The following is a 17,748-nucleotide window of genomic DNA, read 5'->3' as shown; positions in this document are numbered from 1 at the left end:
CTGGGCTGCTCTGAGTGAGCAAGTACAGGCCAGGCTCTAAGCCTGCTACGTGCACGTGCTAAGCGCTCACGAGATACGAGCCGTCTTGGTGACGAGTCTGTTCACTTCTGGATGGTTCGATGGACACAACGACCCCTCTCATACCCTTGCGGAGTTGGTCCTCTCTGGGAATCTTGTTCTCCAGCCTATGGCAGCCACACAGTCTCCGAGCGGCACTGTGGTGTCCGGTGTGGCACACTCATGGGACTTTCACATTTGATTTAAACGCTCAGAATTCAATGCAGTTAGACTTTCTCCTTCGGCTCATTAACCGCACTTCCAGGGCTCAGTAGCCGCATATGGCAGGCGACTAGGACATTGAGCAGCGCAGGTGCACAACCTCTGGATCATCACAGAAAATCCTGTGGACAGCACTGCCATGGATGCCTTCCACTCCTCCCTGGCCACAGTTCTGCGTGCCACCCCTTCATCGCCACCTCCTACCTCTACATTTTTATTTATTAGTTCATATTATCTGAAAGTAGGGGAGGGAGAGAGAGAGAGAGAGAGAGTGAGAGCGCAGGAGAGTGCACACGCTCCCATCTGCAGGTTCACTGTTCAAATGCCTACAGCAGTCGGGGCTGGGTCAGACTGAAGCCAGGAGCTGCAAACTCCATCCAGATCTGCCAAGTACTTGACCCATCACCTGCTGCCTCACCATTAGCAGGAAGCTGAGACCAGAGCTGGAGTCGGGACTCAAACCCAGGAGCTCCTACACAGACACAGGCATCCCCAGTAGTGTCAACCCCTGCACCAAACACCCACCTCAGCACCTCCTATCTTCAAACTCACTCTTTCTTTCACAATGACTTCAACAGAGTTTTCACCTTTTGGGTTTTCTCTAATTAATCAATTGTCAAATATTTGAGTGTCAGGAACTCCATTCTTAATAATTGCTGAGAAAACCAGGAAGTTTTTATTTATATGAGGTGTATCTATTATTGTTTATTGTATTATAATTTAAAGCTGAAAAACTAAAAGTAATTTATAGTTTCACTAAAAATAGCAACAATAGACTTGTTATATTTTAACAGAAATGACACGTTCTAACATTCATTTGCACTATATTTTCTAAAGCAAAAACAAATTTAGAGAGCACAGTGGTATTATTGTTTTATATTTTGCAAACCTCCTTAAGGTCTAATTTACAAGAAAGCAGCTGCAAGCTCATATTTGCTTTTGTATTAAGTCTGCTGTGGGGTGTTTGCAGCCGCTACTCTGCAGCTGTTTCTCTCAGGCTGGCGCCTCCCCAGCTGCCCGAGCTCCAGACAGAGGAGAGGCTGGGTAAGTGTGGCTGCTACAGCCAGCTCCTCCAAGCAGACTGCCCACAGAGTGACCCACGGGAAAGCACCCAGGAAGTCGCTGGCTACAAAAGCCACTTGCAAGAGTGCGCCCTCTGCTGGAAGGGTGAAGAACTCTCCCGATCCCAGCCTGGTCGTGTGGTGAAGTGGGACCTCAGAGGTGAGGTCCCCTGAACTTCTGATTCTCAAACTTCTGGAGGGAGAACTTGCTCAGGAGGTCAGGGCGGGTCTGCGTTTGCGGAGCGCAGCTGCCGGTGCCTTGCAGGAGGCGAGTGAGGCCTGGCTGGTGGGACTTCGATTTGAAGACACCGACTCATGTGCTATCCATACGTGTCAGAAATCGGCCAAAAGTCAGCCAGCCAGCGCATGGAGAACACGTGTAAGAATCCCCTGTGATGGAGGCCGGCATTGTGGTGTTGCAGGTAAAGCCAACACCTGAGATGCCAGCATCCCACATGGGTACTGGTTCATGTCCTGGCTGCCCCACTTCTGACCCAGCTCCCTGCTAATGGCCTAGGAAAAGCAATGGAAGATGGCCCAAGTGTTTGGGCCCCTAATGCCCATGTGGGAGACCTGACTGAAGCTTCTGGCTCCTGGCTTCAGGACCCAGCTATTTGGGTAGTGAACCAGCAGATGGGAGCTCTTCTCTTTCTCTCTCTCTCTCTCTCTCTCTCTCTCTCCCTCTCCTCTCTCTCTCTCTCTCTCATCTCTAACTCTGACTTTCAGATAAATAAACAAAAGAATCCATTATGATGGGAAGCAGAGATCAAAGGTTTTTTTTTCCTCTTTTTTCCCATTATTGGAAGTTCCAACCATCAAATTTTTTTCCCTTCATGGGGTCTGAAGGCAGCTAAGCATCTGACTGCAAGAGGGAAAATAGGGCACAGAAATCGGGTATTGGCAATTTTCCATTTTTGCTTGCCTGTGGATTTTTAACATAAATGAAGGGATGTAAAGCATTAAAGTGAGCCAACGATAGTGCAGTGATTGTCAGCGGCTCAACTTTATAAAAATTAAATAAGCCTGTAAACTTTTGTGGACAATGGTGGCACTGGGGTTTTCTTCCGGATGGCCACTAAGAGGTGTGTGCGGCGTTTTCATCACACAGTAGATTTTGCTCCGTATTTCTGAGCTGTCCCACACGCATGGACACGTTTTCCGTGTTGTCTGTCCCACACGCCAGGCCTGTGGGTCTGCTACTGAAATACGTTACTCTGGACAATTCTCTGCTGGGATCTCACCAAACAGGAGCATTTGGAAGGCCCTGCTGTTGGTTCACGAGACGAGCGCACCTGTCCCTCTGCCAGGTCCTCTGTCCACTTTGTACCCAACTTAAGTGTTTCCTTGTGCTTAACACTAACTTCCTTCCCCATAACTCTGGGTCACATTAGCCTAGCAAAGCAACAGCTGTTTTAATGTGACTTTGGCCTAGTCCATGACAGTACCCTTAGATGTCTGCCACATCCTATCCCTGCTAATCTAGGCGAGGACTTCTCCAAGTCCTTTGCAGTACCAACATTCTCTTGCTGTTGGGTCACTCCCATCACCATACACCTAAATTACTATTGTCCTGTTGTAAGAATCCCTTCTTGACTTAAAAACTCTGGGGGGGACACTTTGCCTTTGTAGCAAAAAAAGACAGAAAGTCGCTATAAGCCCTGTCTTCAGGCCCACTCTTCAGTTCACTCCTTTTTTTTTTTTTAAATGAATTTCAAGATCAGAGAGAGAGAGAGAGAGAGAGAGAGAGAGAGAGAGATTGCTCTTCCGCTGGTTGGCTCCTGTCAATTTCCCTGGTAAGGAGTCACAGAAGTTTGGGTCAGGGTCGGGATGATGTTGCCCTGCTGACAACAATGACAAAACCACACATCCTTACTTGGCCTGGCACAGTGTATGCAGGTGCCACTCCACTCATACCCACACATGTTCATCTACTCTCGAGAGAGACAGTCACTTGAACTTGGGTAGGCTTATTTGTAAAAGGTTTAAAAATAACTTTTAGGCCTTGAATGTAACTTTACTGTTTGTAGAAACAAGTGGATATGCTGTTAGAATAAGGACTTTATTGAAGCACTTATCCTTAAAGCCTAAATAGGAACTAAGTGAAAATATCCTTATAAACTAGGATCCTACAACACAGTGGATTAGACCCAGGCACAAATTCTGGGATTTGTTTTAACCAAAGGCAGATTGAAGTAAATGCGAGTGAATCTAGGCATATTGGTCAGAGAACATTGCATTTCACATCCAGTTTTAGATGCCTTCTTAAGTATATACAGACTTGGGGCCGGCACCATGACGCAGTAGGTTAATCCTCTGCCTGTGGCACCGGCATCCCATATGGGTGCCGGTTCGAGTCCTGGCTGCCCCTCTTCCCATCCAGCTCTCTGCTGTGGCCTGGGAAAGCAGTGGTGGATGGCCCAAGTGCTTGGGCCCCTGCACCCACGTGGGAGACCCAGAAGAAGCTCCTGGCTCCTGGCTTTGGATCAGTGCAGCTCTGGCTATTGCAGCCATTTGGACAGTAAATCAGTGAATGGAAGACCTCTCTCTCTGTAACTCTTTCAAATAAATAAAATAAATCTTTAACAAAAATTAGAAGTGTTCATTTGCCTCAAGTTGTCCTAAAGGAAAAATGAGATACATGCTAAGTACTCTGGCTCTTCCTGGCCCTGGACTTGAAAGAAAGAAACAATTCACATGGCTGATTATGTTGGGAACACTGAGTAATGCAGAAAACAGTGTTCTCAATAAAATCTCTCCAACAAACAGAAAACAAGTTTCTTATACCATGCATGGTGTCCCGTCCTATAAGCTCAGGACAAAGCACTCTATGAAAAGAATTTGTCCAGGGAGCCATGAACACGTTCTACAAATGCAGCATTTTCTGCACTCTTAGCTTGATTCCTAGACATGACTTGGCTATCAGAGCACGGGTGACTTGCGACACGACACGGCAGTGGGAGAGGGGCGGTCGTGGGAGCCGTGAAGGGCCGTGCTGAGCTGCACAGGCTCGGAGAGGCAGCGGGAGGGCAGCTTGGCGCGCCACCTCACTGGCTGTGCGTGTCAGCTTCTTGGTGAAACAGAGACAAGGATCAGATTCCCTCCTCACCTCACTGTTGTGAGGACGGAGGGAGTGCACGCGCGTGTCCCTCCTCTCTGTGCTCTGCGGTGGGGTTTGCTGTTGACAACGGATGTGCTATGATGAGCCTTCGGGAAGAAGAGGGGGAAGAAGAACGAACCAAAGGGGCGTGGCGCGAGACTGCAGACGGGGCTGTCCTTGGCTGTGACACCGAAACACGGGCGTAGCTCGGGGGTCCGGGGAGCCCTGGTTATGCGGAGAGGAAGTGGGCCGGAGTCCCGGTTCAGGACGGCACTAACAGTATCTGTGAGTGAAGAATTCAGACAGTAATAGAAAACATGCCATTTCCTCAGGGCAAAAATAATGCGGATTATGAAATATTTCAGAATGGTGTTGGGGGCATTTAGCCTAGCAGTTGAGGCGCCTGCATCGTCTATGGGTGCCTGAGTTTGACCCCCACTTTCAGTTCCTGACTCCAGCTTCCTGCTGTGCAGATCCCGGGAGACAGCGGTGTAATCAGGTCCCTGCCACCCAGGTGACAGATCTGGAGTGAGGCCCCTGTCCAGCCTTGACTCTTTTTTTTTTTTTTTGGACAGGGAGAGTGGACAGTGAGAGAGAGAGAGAGAGAGACAGAGAGAAAGGTCTTCCTTTGCAGTTGGTTCACCCTCCAATGGCCGCCGTGGCTGATCCGATGGCAGGAGCCAGGTGCTTCTCCTGGTCTCCCATGGGGTGCAGGGCCCAAGCACTTGGGCAATCCTCCACTGCACTCCCGGGCCACAGCAGAGAGCTGGCCTGGAAGAGGGGCAACCGGGACAGAATCCGGCGCCCCGACCGGGACTAGAACCCGGTGTGCCGGCGCCGCAGGTGGAGGATTAGCCTGTTGATCCGCTGCGCCGGCCCAGCCTTGACTCTTGCAGGCATTTGGGGCGAGAACCAGAAGATGCGAAGTCTCCTGTCCTGTCTATCTGTCCCCTTCTGTCTCACCTGCATTGCAAATTTAAAAAAAGGAGAATACTTGGTTTTTACTTATTTTACCATAAAGTTCAAAACTACTGCTGCGTTTGTTGTTATTGTTGTCCTTGGTAGCGCTAATTTGATTTTCCGGGCATTTGCATTTATAACCAAATCAGGGAAAGTTGTGTTTGCCTGGTTTTGCATACGGCATCTGTAACACGACAGGCTCTGTGTTCGCAAGATCTTATTCTGCTTAGGCAAACCCATTATACTTTCCATAGTCACAAAGCCAGCTCAGTTCGTTGAGCTTGCTATAAAATGTTTTCTGGTGCAGCCAGCACCAGCTTTGTTGAGAAGGGGGAATCATCAGAGCGAATAAATATTGTGGCTCATGAGTAGCTGCAGGCCCAGCTCCTAGTCCACAGCTCTTACAACGTTTGCCCATGAACAAGCAGGGAAGGCAGCTCCGTCCTGGAGCCTGCTTTTTCCACGCCTCTGGTCAGGCGGCTTTTGTAGGAAAGACTGACGTGTTTTTATAACTCAAGTTCCTACGTGGTTGCAAGATTGCTTCCCCAGACCTGCCAGCGGTGTTGCCTGCAACGCACCGTAATCAACAAAGAGAAATCGCTATGTGGGCCACCTTTGCCTCCGCCTGAAGCCCATTTCCTACAGCTCCAAGGACGTGCGGGCTCCATGTGACAGCCACTTCTCAGGGTGATGTTGTTTTCTGCACTTTGTAAGAAACAACATTGCAGACACGTTGTGGAAACTAATTCAGCTCAGCTTTGAATCAAGTCCAAGCACTTTTTTAAAAAGCACCTAACATTCCCAGAATAGGAAAGCACACACCCTCCATCGCCCCCACCCAGCTTGAATGCAGAACGCGGCCAGTGCTCCACTGGGAGGGCCTCGCTTCTCCAGCCTCCTCCAGCCCTCAGACTCCGCCACCATTCTGAGCTGGGGGCTCCTCATCTCCTTCTTCCTTCCTTTTCCTTCTGTTCTGTCAACTTTATTATGGTTTATGCTTAGTTTAGACAACCTATAGACTGTCAGGTTTTGCTTGCTCTTGCATTCAGGAGAAATGTATATAATTCCTATCTTTCCTCAAATAAATGTTTCTAATGCTATTCTGTGTGATTGCAGATAGCTCATTCATTTTCATTCGATACTTCCAACAATGGCTGCATGATTGGCAATAACTGTTTATATGGCCCATCTATCCTTGAACTGCTCCAAGAGTGTGTGAGTTACTTCCTGCTTTAGTTACTCGGTATCTGGGCACCTGACTCCTTCCACCTCTGCTGGCCAGTAGAATCATGGTGCCGTGGACACGCGTGTGCTCCTCTCTTCAAGGTAAAGGCAGGTTGGCCTCCAAGGCGGTTGTACAATAACCACTCCTGCCCGCCCTGGGAAAGCCCTCCACGGATCCACAGGCACACCGGCCATCGGCATCATCAGGTGCTTCAGTGTCTGCCAATTCGTTAGGTGCAGCTGGAAAGGACGGATTGATTTTGTAGACCCTCAGTCATCAGTGGTGAACAATTTTCCCATGCTTAAGGCCTGTATGAGTTCCTCCTCAGTGATTACTTGTTTAAGGTTTAAAAATGGACATTGTGTTTTCAAGCATTTTTATGTTTATAATAAAAATGAGCAGCAGGTACTGAGATTCCCCGTAAACTCACTCCCCCACCCCCAGTGCAGCCAACCCGGCTGTCCACATCCCACCTGCTCACGTGTTTCGTGCACTTCGCTAGTGATTGGCGTGAGTGCCTTCTGAACACTCATCGGTTTCCTAGTTTCTGGCTTGTCTTTTCACCGATTCACGGTGCCTCTTGAAGAACACAAGTTTTTAATTTAAACGTGTAGCTTGTCAGTGTTTTCTTTTATGGTCCTCTCTCTGTTTGATTTGCAAAACCCTATTCTGGCCCAAGGTCAAGCAAATAGCTTCCCATATGTTCTTAAAACATTTTTCTAGACTTGCCTTTCACAGACAAGGCTTTTCTCTATCTGCATTGGATTACTGTGTGCCTGTAAATCTCTACTGGATTGCTTAATAGCAATGGTATAGTTCAAGTTTAATCGGTATCTCAAGTCCTCTCACTAAGAATAGAACAGCTTTGATAAGCTTCGATTCTGATCACCCTTTCCTTACATATGTGCTGTGTTGGTGCCCAATATTTTAGTTCTGTCCCTAGTTTCAAACTCCACAAATCATGCATTTTATAGAGATACTATTTCCTTTATTTAAATGCCTGCTTTAAAATTTTTGTGATCCATTCTTGTCTCTCAAACCTTCCTTTTGTAATAATTTCCCCTTTCCCTGAGGGTCATATGGGCATTGTAGTCTATTTCAAAGTATTTGTTTTCGCTCTGAGTGAAATGGGAACCTTTGGCAGCTTTCAGTGGAGAAATGACATAATCCAAGATGTGAATTAACAGGACCAAGCTGGCTGCTCTGCTGCCGTGGGGGCACCCACGGGCGGAAGTGGGCAGGCAGGAAGGGAGGAATGATGGGGCTTAAGCAAGGCTGGTAAGAACCAAAGTACGGAGGAGTGCGTGGATTTGAAGATAGAAACTACAGGGTGAAAATACTTTTTTTTCTACTTATAAATACCTTTACATAGTATATATATTTTTAAAAATGCCTGAAAGTGGTCAGAGGAAAAAATATGTAATATCAATAAACATGCCATGGCCTTTCTTTCAACAGGGAAGTGTGTGTGAGAGGATTCTTTCCTCTTTCTGTCATAGCCGTCCAGAAACAGTAGTGACGGATCATCTTGCGTGCCCAGTCGAATCTGTTGTGCTCCTGTTGATAACTCTGTTTCATGTTTAAACATATTGTTCTATTCATGTTATGTTGAATTGTAAAATCTGTCTGGAATCAGTTTTGATCATGGCTCATTTGCTACGTGGTCTTTCATACTCTGATTTCCCAAATCATTAGCGTTTTGAGATGGGATTCTGGATTTCAGCAGGCCCATGGACTTCAGATTTCAGAAGTAACTTCGGTTCTTGGACAAAGCTTGCAGCTGTCATGACTAGGGACACGGACAACAGCTGTGGTTTTCGAGTAAGCGTGGCTGCCTTCAGTTTTGGAGAGCAGGAAGTTTCCACAGTCTGATCAGACGGGTGAACGGAAAGAACAGAGCAGAATGAGAGAGGAGCAGTAGGGTACCAACGCGTAGGACCCGAGTTGTGGGATTTAAACAAACACACAGCGGCTCCTCAGCTACGAAAGATGAAAAAAATCCCACTCTTCTTGCAAACAACAAGAGTACATGTTTAGGAAAAACCTGATCTACAAGAATGGGCCACCAACGATGGGAGGTGCAAAGACAGGAGAGAGATGGTAAATCCGAGAGGACACACAGTGTGTTTTCCTGGGGGACTTGCAGACAGAAGTGTGCCCCCGGGAAGCCTCCAGGCTTGGATTCCCACCCACGAGGGTTTAATAGACAACGGCAGCCCATCGCTAATTCAAGTGCACCTGGGCCTTTTCAAGAAACATTACCATTCTCAAGAGATGTTCTGAGAAGCACAGGAGAACACGTTGTCTTCAAGACGTTGTTCACTCTGTCACAGGGCTCAAGGTGGCACTCAAAGTTACCTGAACGTCAAGATGGCATTATGTCCAAAATGGCACTGGGGGCAGTCTGGGGGGCCAGCATTGTGGCACAGTGGACTAAGCCTCCGCCTCAATGCTGGCTTCCCACATGGGCACTTGTAGTGCTGCTCTTCTTCTACTCCAGCTCCCTGCTAACGCACCTGGGAGAGTGGCGCAAGATGGCCCCGTCACCACAGTGGGAGGAGTGGATGGGTTTCCAGACTCTTGGCTTTGGCCTGGCCTAGCTCTGGTTATTGTGGTCATTTGGGGCGTCAACAAGTGGGTGGAAGATCTCTCTCTCTCTCTTTTTTTTTCTCTCTCTCTCCTGCTGTCTCTGTAGCTCTGCCTTTCAAATGAACACAATAAATCTTTTTTTTTTAAAGTTGGTTTGTGAGGTTGTTGATGCCATGTTGCAGCTAGCTGCTCTTTCTCTGCTTCCTGGGTCGTCGTGTGGTTGTTCCTTTGCACACGTCTGCCACTGCCAGCCTCACCTAAACCTCAATCATGGACCTTCTTGGTGTGGACTTGGAACCTTCGAACCGTGAGCCGAAACCAACCCTTCCCTTATTAAGTTAGCTCCTCTCTGGTCTTCCAGTTCATGTGATGAAAACCTGCTGGTTTAACACTAGCCCTTAGCTGGAAGCATAGTCAGCTTCTGAGAGAGCAGCCAGGAGGGCAGAGAGGAAATCCAGGGGTGAAAACCACAAGCTTGGGGCCGGCGCCGTGGCACAGTAGGTTAATCCTCTGCCTGCAGTGCCGGCATCCCATTTGGGCGCCGGTTCTAGTCCCGGCTGCTCCACTTCAATCCAGCTCTCTGCTATGGCCTGGGAAAGCAGTGGTGGATAGCCCAAGTGCTTGGGCCCCTGCACCCATGTGGGAGACCTGGAGGAAGCTCCTGGATCGTGACTTCAGATCAGCACAGCTCCAGCCATTGCAGCCATTTGGGGAGTGAACCAACTGATGGAAGACCTTTCTCTCTGTGTCTCCCTTTTACTGTCTGTAACTCTACCTCTCAGATAAATAAATACATAAATAATCTTTATACAAAAAAAGAAAACCACAAGCTTAATCAACGGTGTGGAGCCCACGTGTGTGGGGTCAGTCTGCTGGCCAACACCAGGCAGCAGAAGCAGGAGGAGGCACCTCACACAGGTGAGTCAGGGGTGGCCGTGGGAATGAGGAACACACGATTACAGAGCCACAGGCACAGAGATATTCAAAATAAGGACCCAGAACACAGAACCCAGTGGGAGCTGCACAAAAAATAAGGGTCTGGACCTACAAAGTCCCAGATGAACTTCTTTTCTCGACAGGTAGGTAGTATGTTTCGCTGCCTTTTATCCTTGATTATAGATTTTCCAGTCTGGATTTTGAGGTTTTAAGACTTCTGACCTGTGCAAGAGTGTAGCATAAAAGCAGGAGATACTTTGCATATTACAGGTGCGTGGTGAGTGCTTATTTCAGTCATGCTTGTTTGATTTGGCTACATGTATGCTGTTACATGACCTAATGAGGAACAAATGTGTTGATCAATAGATGATTGACAGGAAGAAAAGAGGAAGGAGAGAGTGAAGACGTTGGGATTGACGAAGAATGAGAAAGAGAAGGAAAGGGAACAAGAGATGTTCAACTTTCTAAGCTCTGTGTCATGATATTTTTTTAGTTTTCTTAAAACTTTTAAAGATAAAATATATTTTGTGGGAAAGTAGATGGAAATAGTACATGAAAATAGTTGTTTTCAATCCCCAACTGGAATCCAGCTACATAATGAAGGCTGAGTGTTTAGCGAGAGACAGGGGTGTCTAAACACCAGAGGGGTGTGTGTGTGTGTGTGTGTGTGTGTAAGGATGGCTCTTCACAACTCATGAGCAGCAGGTTCACCATGCTCCGGTTCCCGACTTGTCTGAGCGTGGGGAGAACTCTTTCTTTTTCACACACACACACACACACACACATTCACACACTCACACTCACACACAATCACACACACACACACAGACCTTACTTGAAGCAGGTTCATCACTTGCAGGCAGGCAGTAAGGGACAATTGGGAGCCCACGACTCACAGCCAGCCTGTTCCCCCAAGAAAGGCTGCTTGGAATCCATGGAGTCTCACCTGCGCCTGCCCCACCTGCACGGCAACCGACCCTCCAGAAAGTGGCCCGCTCGGGGTTTTAGGCGCTGGGAGGGTAACGGGGTCGCTGGGCTAAAGCTTCGGGGGGAATTCTGTTGCAGGGGAGGCTGGAGCAGAGCCTGGGCTGCTCCGGTCAGGCCCTCTCTGTCTCAGAATTGTGCACTCCCAGTGCGTCATCCCATCATTCAAGAGAGAGAAAGGAGACGGAACCGGGGCAGGGCAAGGCCACCTGGAGAAACTTCCTGCACCTCGTGGTATAAATTCAACATTGACTTGAAGTGCAGAGAATAAACATCATTATAAGGGTAGGAGCTAAGACGGAAGAATTTACTTTTTATATTCACTGAAGGGGAAGGCCCTATCTATGACCCCAAATCCAAAAATCATTAAAGGTTAATCAAGGATAACTACCAATAAACTCAACATCTCATCACAGAGGTTGCTTGGAGCGAATGACCCATCTGCAGAGGTTGGTCCAAGAGAACTGAACGTCCCGGTGCTCAGAGACAGGGAGACACGGATGGCTCCACGGCTGCCACTGTGGAAGAAGACAGGGGCATGACTGGGGTGGGGGCGTTGACCTCGCGGTTGGGACTCACACATCCCACATCAGAGTGCTTGGGAGTGATCCCTGGATCCAGCACTGGATTCCAGCTTCCTACTAATGCAGACCCCAGGAGGCGGCCAATGGTGGCTCAAGTGCTTGGACCCCCACTGCCCGTGTGAGAACTGGATTCCTCTCGTGGCTCCCGTCTTCAGCCTGGCCCAGCCCCCAAGACTGTGGGAGTTTGCAGTTTCTGTGATTCCTAAGTACATAAATAAACTTTTTTTAAAAAATAGAGAACTTACGAGCTGGCGCCGTGGCTCAATAGGCTAATCCTCCACCTTGTGGCTCCAGCACCCCAGGTTCTAGTCCCGGTCGGGGCGCCGGATTCTGTCCTGGTTGCCCCTCTTCCAGGCCAGCTCTCTGCTGTGGCCAGGGAGTGCAGTGGAGGATTGCCCAAGTACTTGGGCCCTGCACCCCATGGGAGACCAGGAAAAGCACCTGGCTCCTGCCATCGGATCAGCACAGTGTGCCGGCCGCAGCGGCCATTGGAGGGTGAACCAACGGCAAAGGAAGACCTTTCTCTCTGTCTCTCTCTCACTGTCCACTCTGCCTGTCAAAAAATAAAAATAAAAAAAATAAAGAACTTACTCTCTAGTAGCACTCATGTGAAACCAATGAAAACCAATTGGAGACTTGTTTCCATTCAGGCTCCATCAAATACTACCTGCCGCATCTCTTCATTGCAAGAAAGCTACAAAAGGAAGTCACTCCAGATGGTGCTACTGCTTTTCGTCCATTAGTGAGGAAGAGTCCAGAGTTTGACAGTACAGAATGCTGGTGAGTTCCCGAGGGCAAGGTGCTCTTGTGCATCTCTGGTCTGCCAGTCCTGAAGCCTCATCCCAGCCACTTACTCTCCCAGACAGCCTTGCCACAGGCACATGGGCAGGCAAATAAGGCCAGACGGGATCTCACAGGAAGTCTGGGGTCTGGTTCCTTCCCAATAGAAAAGAACCACACGAGAACGCTCTCCACCATAGGACGCTTTTAACTGTGGCGACCCATATGGGGACAGGACAGTAAATACCCTGAATTCGGATTCCCTATGGTACGAGGGTATGTCTGTCTTCTGCGCCAGTTTTAGTTGCAAGGTCTGTTATTTGCAGCTGCAAACATTCTGACTGATATGTACATTTTTATCAGAAAATGTATCAGATGTAAGACATGGAGCCACTTCAAGGTGTATTGTGATTTTTTCGTTTCATGACCACAGGTAGAACTGTCGAGAAGTACGAGGTGAGAGAGGACTGGAAGGGTAGACGTTGCAGTTCTTCTAGGTGTGCTTTGCTTTGCTTTGACAATACTGTTCCTTACGTGGATGATTTGAGTACATATGGTTTCAATCTTACCATCAAATGCAATTTATGTGCATAACAAATGTTAATATAATTTACTGAATGCATGAGGAATTCAAGAGAAAACAGCTTCTCAGTGAACAATGACAATATTGAGGGTGGTGTCCGTTACATCTCTGTGGATTTATCTATTTCAGATGTCAGCGCTTCTTTGTGATTTGGACCTGAAAAGTAGCAATGAGTCAGAGCAGAATCAGGTTCCCGTCTCTCCTCAGTCATCCAGTGGCCAGCAATTGACTCGTGAAAATCCAATCCATCCATTGGTATTAAACTCTCCCTGCAATATTATCATTGCCTTACAGGACCTGCTAATGTTCCTGTCCAAGTAAAATCATTTTTAAGGTTTTCAGATCTATATTCTAAAGTAATGCTAACGATCTTATTTTTCTCCAAATCTAGTTATATCAACAATTAATTGACAGTTAACAGATTCGTATGCAAATAAAAATAGAATTCACAAGGAGGAATTTAATTCAAGATTCCTATTAACCATGACTGAACCAATTGTATTCAAAGACCTAATTGAAATTATGAATTTTCTAGACTAGAAACGATTTCTAAAATGTCCATTTTCTTTTTAAATTTTTTTAATGCATTTGAAAGGCAGAGAGAGAAAGAGAGAGAGAGAGATCAATCTTCCCTCTGCTGGCTTACTCTCCAAATGCCTGAAGCCAGATACTGGGAACAGAGTCCAAGTTTCTTACATGGGTGTCAGGTACCCTACTACTTGAGCCATCATCTGCTGCCTTCTAGGGTGTGCACCATCAGGAAGCTGAAATTGGGAATGGAACCAGGACTCAAACCCAGGCACTCAGATATGGGATGTGAGTTTCCAAGCAGTGTCTTAACCAGTGTACCAAATACCCCCATTCCCTCAAATGCTCATTTTTAATGAAACCATTAGTATGCCCCTAAAATTGTGCCTAAACTGATATCCAAAACTACATTAAGAAAATTTAAATATAGGAGAATTGAAGATAAAAACACATAAACATATTATCATTTCCCCATTTCATTTCTGATAGGACTAATTTTTTTATAGTTGAAATCATGTTCCAACACTGATTTCATGCTGCCTCGTGTGACTTCATTCCCCTTTTACCAATGCTTTGATAAGTTTTTAAAGTGATTTCTTTAGCATTCCACTGACTGTCACCTTCACACTCACCATGACTCTGGCTTCCTCTGGGTTTAATTTGTTTCAGGTTCGTGGACCGCATCACAGTCGTGTTTGGATGAACCTCCTCAGGTAGCTGCGTCTAAGGTACAGGTGTATACATATACAAGCTCCCCCCACCCAAGTGAGCCCCTAGCCTCAATCCCAGCTGCGTCTCTTTATTAAGCTCTCTGTCGGTGTGTCAGGAGGAGCAACGTCTTACCTGCTCTGTTTCGGTGGTAAGCCTTGGCCATCAGCTCATGTCACTCGCCCACCCAGGTTAACTTCTCACTCATGAAAGTGTGCACTGATTTTACAATCCCATTGGAGAAAACAGTCAAACTCGGTTCTCCCAAACTCTTCACATTCCTATTTCATTTTCTATTTTGAGAGAAAGTGGGGAGTGGCTAACTTGAGCTAAGTAGCACATATGCATTACCTCACATACTTTTTTTGTGTGTGTGGTGGAAGGAAAATCTGTCATTTGTGGCAACTTAGATGAACCTGGAGAACATTCTGTGGAGGGACAGAGGCATAAACAGAGGGACGAACAGCACATACTGCACCTGCATGGGGACTATGGCAAAGCTGGACGCTGGGAAGCAGGGGTAGAACGGAGTTGCCAGGGGCTGGGACAGGATAGGGGTTAGGGCAACGCTACTCATCCAGAGATGCCAGGTTGGAATTAGGCAGGTTTCACAACCTGAGACTTCGATGTGAACATGCATTGTTACTCACGCCCCTCTCTCTGGAAAGTTCCTTAGCAAGAACAAAGGACAACGGGCTGTATCTCAGTCATCTCCCTTTTATCTGAAGGTCATCCTACATTCATTTCCTGGGTCCTGCCTGATCTGATCTCAAGCCTTCCCTGCCGTTGAAGAGCAGACTGCAGCTAAGACGCGGCCAAGTGCATGTCGGTGTACCACTGCAACGTGACTTACCGCCACTTCTTTAATTTTGCCTACTTCTTAGCAGATAATGCCCCACAAGTCCCCCAGATTTAGATGATTTTAAGGCACTACCAGTATTCACGGGCATTCAGTCGAGTCTTTCACTGGTGCGTCTTCCTAGGCTGTGTTTCCACCTGTGTAGACAAAGCTGTAGTGTGTTCATGACCACCAGAGCTCAGGTGGAGAACAAAGCATTGTTTCATTTAACCAACAAGAACAATAGACGTCCTCAATCTCAACAGGTGTTTCTGCTTGTGTGTGTTTTCCCCCAGTGTCACTCATCTCTTCCAATTAGGAAAATATGATCTGCACTCTCTTTGGGCTCTAAACTTTTTGTTCTCAGTAAGTCTCTGAGCTTTTACTCACTCACAAAATAACCAGGGAGAAAGTCTTTTATTTACACTTCAGTGAAAATAATTGGCAAAGAATTTTCGGTAAATTTGTGCAGAGACACATCTAATTACGGACTTTGCATCATAAGAATTGGTAATTTTGCTAATGATTATAATTATTTTTAGCTCTTTCATATCATTAGCATTCACGCACTTGAATGGTACATGCGTCTGAGTATGGAAAGCAGCCCACATGGGTACTATTTTATGGAGAAATCGCTTAGAGCGAGCGAGTTTCCATTCCCAAATAGCTTTCCCCGGGTGCTGAGGGGGAAAGAACTCATTAGTAGTCATGGAGCTTTCCCTGCCAGGCCATTTCCATTTCCTGGAGGTAGAAAAGGCCCCTTAAACAACCATTATGGGTAATGGTAACAAGCAGCGGCACAATGAGGGCTCATCTCCGTGGGCAGAAAGGAGCACCCAAATAATCCAGGATTGTCTGACACAGCTTTATTAGTCCACGTATCCAGTTACGGGGTGTGTGTGGATTGAAAGGCAGTGTGGATTCAAGTTCGTTGCTTCTACAGTGTTTCCGGGTGTCAGTTGTTCCAGACGCAGTCATTATGTTGCGTTGCGTGACTTCAAGCCTGTTAGTCTATTTCTGGCCATTCTCATAGCTCCAATGCTCTGAACCAGTTACATGTCTGTGAGCACAGTTCTGATAACCTGGAAATTATATTTTCCTACCTGCTAAGCTAGTCTGACCCCATTGTTCTTCTTTCTCAGAGCACCGTCCTTCGTGACTGTGATTATTTTTCCAATGGGAAATTCAGGTATTTCTATCCCATGATATATATGAGGGGTCTTCACAAAGTTCATGGAAATTTGTATTGCGAAACAATGGTGCATAACTTTCAAAAATTTTAACACTAAAATTAATTTATCTTTTAATTAGATTTTTCTACCAGCTTTTAAAAAAGATTTTATTTATTTATTTGAAAGACAGAGTTAGAGAGAGAGATAGAGACAGAGAGAGAGAGAGAGAGAGAGAGAGGTCTTCCATCCACTAGTTCACTCCCCAATTGGCCACAATGGCCAGAGCTGCGCCCATCCGAAGCCAGGAGCCAGGAGCCAGGAGCTTCTTCCAAGTCTCCCACATGGGTTGCAGGGGTCCTTGAGTCATCTTCTACTGCTTTCCCAGGCCATAACAGAGAGCTGGATTGGAAGAGGAGCAGTCGAGACTAGAACCGGTGATCATATGGGATGCCAGTGCTTCAGGCCAGGGCTTTAACCCACCATGCCACAGCGCTGGCCCCTCTACCAGCTTTTTAAGTTCTAATGTGTGTGTGTGTGTGTGAGAGAGAGAGAGAGAGAGAGTGCGAGAGAGGGAGAGAGAGAGCTTATATAATCACTTAAATTTCATTTTGGAAAAAATGAGTATTTTATATATATTAATTTAGTGAATAGATATGCATATAATGCCTTTTGATACACACACATATCAGAGAACTTAAAAAAGTTCAGAGAAATGGAAGTAAAAGATAAATTTATTTTGGCACAAGATAATTTAGAAATTGATGTGGTTTTTTCCTATTTTGCATTTTCCATGAACTTTTGCAGACCCCTTGTAGGCACTGATTTCAAAATATTCTCCCACCAAAGTAAACTTTTCATTGAATTCCATTTTCTAAGAACTTCTTGAAGTATGCTGTCATAGCAATGAATGACTACATAAATATTTATCTATAACATCAGTGGGTCCCTGTGCAGTCATTTCCTTTCTACTTTTCTTACTGGTGTGGGCTGTTTCGTCCTCTTAAAATTCCTGTGCCAAGGCGCAACCCGCAGTGTGCTGGTGTTCGGGGGCGGGACCTCCTGGGCACTTCCTAAGGGGAAGGGCCTGTGAGTAGGACTAGAAGCCGAGCGAGGAGGCAGCCGGCTGAGAAGCAGCGAGGGGCCCTCACCAGGACCCGGTCCGCCCGCACCTTCATCTTTGGGGCTCTCCAGCGTCCAGAAGTGTGAGAAGTTGGCGTCAGCCGCTCCAGCTACCACATTTGTGACAGCAGCGGAGGTGGCGCCGGCACATACTCGGCATTCCTGCTTCTAAGTGGTTAATGGAACCATTGATTATAGAACCGTGAGCTTGTGGAGCCATTTTATACTGTTCAGAAGGAAAAGGAGCAGGACTACAGAATTCTGGTTGACACACATGGAGGTCACAGAGGCACAGACCACATGCA

The 17,748-nt window shown here is 46.9% G+C and overlaps 1 long non-coding RNA gene across 1 annotated transcript in view; it reads left to right on the top strand.

Moving 5' to 3' along the window:
* LOC103349513 (uncharacterized) overlaps positions 1 to 17,462 on the top strand; it is a 36,625-nt gene extending 19,163 nt beyond the window's left edge. Inside the window, exons 2-4 of the long non-coding RNA XR_007922274.2 lie at positions 12,366 to 12,495; positions 13,208 to 13,333; positions 14,276 to 17,462. This is a non-coding gene — a long non-coding RNA (uncharacterized lncRNA). The remainder of the gene's footprint in view (positions 1 to 12,365; positions 12,496 to 13,207; positions 13,334 to 14,275) is intronic.
* Positions 17,463 to 17,748: the final 286 nt, after the last annotated feature.

This window comes from Oryctolagus cuniculus, chromosome 16 (assembly GCF_964237555.1).
Source record: "Oryctolagus cuniculus chromosome 16, mOryCun1.1, whole genome shotgun sequence".
Taxonomy (NCBI): domain Eukaryota; kingdom Metazoa; phylum Chordata; class Mammalia; order Lagomorpha; family Leporidae; genus Oryctolagus; species Oryctolagus cuniculus.
Note: the sequence above shows the minus strand (reverse complement) of the source record. Positions and strands in the feature narration are given on the sequence as shown.